The 4,922-nt window shown below is 35.7% G+C and overlaps 1 long non-coding RNA gene across 1 annotated transcript in view; it reads left to right on the forward strand.

The window, feature by feature from the left end:
* Positions 1–4,922, forward strand: part of LOC107738437 (uncharacterized) — a 14,833-nt gene that overhangs the window by 4,304 nt on the left and 5,607 nt on the right. Inside the window, exon 3 of the long non-coding RNA XR_001639880.1 lies at positions 3,168–3,171. This is a non-coding gene — a long non-coding RNA (uncharacterized LOC107738437). The remainder of the gene's footprint in view (positions 1–3,167; positions 3,172–4,922) is intronic.

Genomic DNA, 4,922 nt, shown 5'->3' on the forward strand with positions numbered 1-4,922 from the left:
TCATCACTGTGTCTGTCACGCGACTCTGTTGCCCTTTCGGGCTTGAACTGATGGTAAAACTAAGGACATTATGTACTGTCTTTACATTTATGTTTAAAGCTGAAGCTCGCGATTATGGAAAGGGACGTTACGTTTCCGACGCGTGCTTGTGGTGTTTGGCCAATCACAATGCACTGGGTCGGAAGGAGGGGCTTTGTAGAAAATGATGCATTTGAGAGAGGTGGGGCATAGAGGAACTACAATAATGTACAGTATTTGAAAAATAATGTGTTTTTTGAACATTAAAGCATGTCAACATATTCTGTTACACCAAATACACAAAATAATGATCTTTAAAATTGTTTTTTGAAAATTAAAGCATGTCAACATATTCTGTTACACCAAATACACAAAATAATGATCTTTAAAATAGCATCATATGACCCCTTTAACTAATGAACCTTATTGTAAAGTGTTACCAATTTATAATATACTGTATATTATAACTTATATTAAAAATATAATTAAATATAAATATTTAATTGCAATAAAAATATGTACATGTGCCCAGCAAAACCTTGACCCCTTGGTTGGAAAACAAAATAATTGTCTGATAGATGTTTGTACACATTGTCTTTCAGTTTGTAATTGGCTGGCCTTGTCTGCCACATTTGCATATTTTCTCTGTAATACTTTAAAATACTGAGCCTTCTTAAGCCATTAAAACAATTAGCACCATGCATCAAAGGAAAATTATTTGTGTGTAGAACTGTTCTGACACAAGTTTAGTATCACACGATAGATAAAAGTAATTTTGATCCTGATTGCGATTCTAAAAGAAGCAGCGAGCATTGCATCACCTTTTTCATGCGCCGTCTTATCAGCCGCAGCAGGGATAAACAGGAAGGATTTAGTCTTACAAAGTGATTTCAGAGTTATTTTGCCCTGACACCACGCAGCTATAAACAGACATCCAGACACAACTCATGACACCACGAGACAGTGCAGAGAGACACGCGGCGATGACACATAAAAAAGGGGAAGTTAACGAACTGGACCTAAAATGAGAGAGCGCGCTGTGTTAAGACGACCTGGTGTTATCAAGCTTGACAGTTGTGACAACTTGAATCACATCAGCAATTAATAAGCAAATTTAGTTCATATTTAAGCGCAGCTTATTTGCTGCCAATTAGCAATGAATTAGCGGTTATTAAGCAATTAAATTATCAAATAAGGTCTATGGAAATATTGGCAAGGCCAGGTCAGCCTAATCAGGCAGATACTGACAAGAACCAAGCTGCAGAATACATAAATATTCTTATTTCTTCTATCAGTGCCATAGTCTGTTTAGACCAGTGGTCGCCAACCCGCAGATCGCGATCGACTGGTAGATCGTATCACTGTCCCAGTAGATCCCGAAAAGAACAGTAAAATAAGTACAAAATGCATTACATTTATGGGGTTATATTAATGTATCACTGAAGGGTACTGTCTTGAGAAAAGTTTCGATGGCAATGGCATTTTCTTCTCCGTATAAAGCGCAACTCTGCTTTGTTTACAGCGGTAACCAAGAAAACGCGGTCGGTTCATAAGCAGTGTTGCCAAGTCCGCGGTTTTCCCGTAGAATTGGGCTACTTAACACTATTTCCGCGGGTTGTTGTTCATGTCCGCGGGTTGAAGCGACCCCAACAGTGGCATAACTTTGCTTTGAAAAGTCGTGGGGACACCTCGCAACTCGTTTTGCTAGTTTTTTATTTAATAACCTAATTTACTTGGGGACTGGGTTTAGAGTTGGACAAACTTAATTTTTGCTTTTCAAAAATACATCATGTACCAGGGGCAGCGCCAGAGAATTTTGAACACAGGTGCTGAGGGAGTGCTAGATCATTGACAGGGGGAGCTGGGCGATTCAGGGCTCCAGACTCATTCTTCCCACTGGTCGCTCTTTTGCGATTAACTTTCTCAGTTGGCTGCACGAGCACGGTTTTTTATTTATTTATTTTTTTACGCTACAACATGCTATTAATCAATGCATGCTGATGAACTTTTATCGTAGTTTATAGTTATATGGAAACGAAAGTAGTTAACATTCAACCCGTTCTTTTTCATCAGTAGTATTATTTGTGATTTGAATTTTGTGAACGGGAGTTCCTCTTTTGCCATGTTATAAGCCGGGCTAGTTCAAGAACTGAATTACAGGTAGGGGGAAATACAAGTTCAAAATGAGCACTTTCCAACCTAAAATCTCACACCATTGATTTTAATTAAGTTGTTTGTTGCTGTTTTTACAGACCACTGAGACACAAATATCCATTTCTTTTCCGGATTTTAATTATACCTTCCTGAAAATTGAATTAGAAGTGCACGGGGCAGAGAATACAAATTTTACACAAAATACATTTAAACTACCAATATCAGTTCTTGGTAAGTTTGACTTTTGAGATTTTAAGCTATTTTGAAAAAAGCCTCTTTTAACACAAAATGGCAACCAAAAGCACAACAGCACTGTTTGTCCCTATTCCCTGCAAAGTTTGATCTATGATGGCATTGTGTGCAATGACCAAATATTTAGTATAATTTTTAATATTAATTTTATATGATTATACAAAAGTGTTTATTAATTGATTAATAAAGGATACATTTTAAATAATTATATAATATTTTTAATGGATTAATTGGATATTTAATTGGATATTTATGCATCCAGTATCCCTGAAATTATTCAATGACTCATTTATAAAGACACAAAGTCACCAAGATTTTGTTTTGAACAAACTGGTTGACTAAATGATTCAATGACTCACTCATAAAGACTATCACTTGTTACTGAACAAATCATTGTTTTGAATGAAACAGTTCAATGAATCAATGATTCATTAAAAAAAAGTCAACTGCTGCATCTAAAATCGATAGTAGATACTACATTTGGTTTGAAACTAGCTTTGCGTTGTTAAAAAAAAAATGTTTTATATAATATGAATGTGTGTAGTATAAATGAAATTCAAGCGTATTTCATCTGCCATGTTGCCACTGTCATGTGGCGTACCGTATCAGTCCTCCCCTGTGGCCTCATGGGATAGTAAAGAGTCCATCGAAAACGCGCTTCAGAATTCCATCAGAAGTAGTAAATAAGGTACTTTTTATGAATACTATGAATTCGGACATGTTTTTTGCCTACTGTATAGTAGGGAAGTAGGCATATTCACATGCAGGGATTGATTCATTCATAAGTAAAATCTTTTTGTTTGTCATTGGTCACATTTAGCTCATTTAATATTGAAGACGGTGGCTTGACTTTTGCCTTGGATGCATCACATCCTGCCTACAAATGCAATGATACAAACTCTCACATGTATTTTAGACTGATGGATCGATGGATCTGCCCTGCCAAGTGCATGTCCATTTATTCCATTCAACCAGGTCAGAATGACCTGCATGACGAATGCTCATTTCTATAACAAAACCATCTTGTGAATAGGTGTCAGGAAAAGAAAGAATCATCATTTGGTCCTATCATTCAGTCCTAACTTCTGATGTATTTTAAGCTCTGTATGTGTCATGCTCATTCTTCCCATTTCTCTCTCTGCCTCCTTCACTCTCTTTTCAGTTTGATTTGTTTGATGTCCATGCATGTGTGGAGCGGGAGCTTGTCTAGATATGAACTCCATGGAGACGAGTCGTTTTAAAGTCTGCCAGGAGAATGCCAGCATAAGACAAGGTTAGATGAAACATCCTCTCTGCTTCGCTGTATTCCTTCTGCTGCAGTGTGAGGAGGGAATGCATGACCTCGCTCTAATTACATCCAGCACTTCAGATGACTACTAAACAGCCATGCCTCTGTCTTTCTCTCATTCTTTATCTCTTTCTTTTTCTCTGGAAAAAGGGTGTGCAAAAACTACAAACTATGATGCTTTTTGTCTACACTTTACATGATGTTCTACCCACATTCAACTGCCAGACAGAAACAGATCCTCTTTATAAGTGTCCATTCATAAGTCCACGTTGAAATAATCAAACTCAAAAGATTTTTCAGTTGACAAACTGAAAAACTAACCAGAGTTCAACAGAGCCCAGTTTTCTTTTCACACAAACTGTCTCTGGAAGCACTAAGATCTCTTTTTCCTTAATCAGTCCACATAGTCCACACATAGTCACATTATTAAAATAAATATGAACATTGATGATGATGATGATGATAATAATAATAATAATAATAATAAATGAACAATTACATTTAGAAATTAGTACTAGTAATAAAAATTATTTCTATTACTAAAATATAATAGTATTTATTATATATTAGGGTACAACTGGGCTACAGGCAAAAACGTTGCGTAGCACTTTCCAAAACATCCGCTTTTCAAGATGCACATGTATTTTTGTCTGATCCTTGACGCGATCACGCGCAGCAGTGCAAAGTTGATTCTGTGCTTACTTGATCTAATATTTTATGTTTTTTTAAATGTTGTAGATTTAAGTAGCAAATGAGAATCGCTAAAATTAATGCATTTATTTTGAGACAAAGGTTTTCTTTATGATTTTCTATTTTGTTTAAGATTCCTTGACGCACGCGCAGCAGTGCAAAGTTGATTCTGTGCTTACTTGATCTAATATTTTATGTTTTTTTAAATGTTGTAGATTTAAGTAGCAAATGAGAATCGCTAAAATTAATGCATTTATTTTGAGACAAAGGTTTTCTTTATGATTTTCTATTTTGTTTAAGATAATTAAAGCAACAGTTTTTAAATAACAAACAAATATGTAAAAGTATGGTATTTGGGGTAAAAAGCGCCCCTGCAGTTGGGGTTAAAGGCGCACAGTAATTAACATGATAATTAATAGATGGCTGACTTTTCCATTTGTTGACATGACATGGTTAGATTCAGATGGTAAATATCATATATTATGTTGGGTGTCCATATTAGAGATAATCACCATGTTTA

The sequence above is a fragment of the Sinocyclocheilus rhinocerous genome, unplaced genomic scaffold (assembly GCF_001515625.1).
Source record: "Sinocyclocheilus rhinocerous isolate Xijiao unplaced genomic scaffold, SAMN03320098_v1.1 scaffold975, whole genome shotgun sequence".
Taxonomy (NCBI): domain Eukaryota; kingdom Metazoa; phylum Chordata; class Actinopteri; order Cypriniformes; family Cyprinidae; genus Sinocyclocheilus; species Sinocyclocheilus rhinocerous.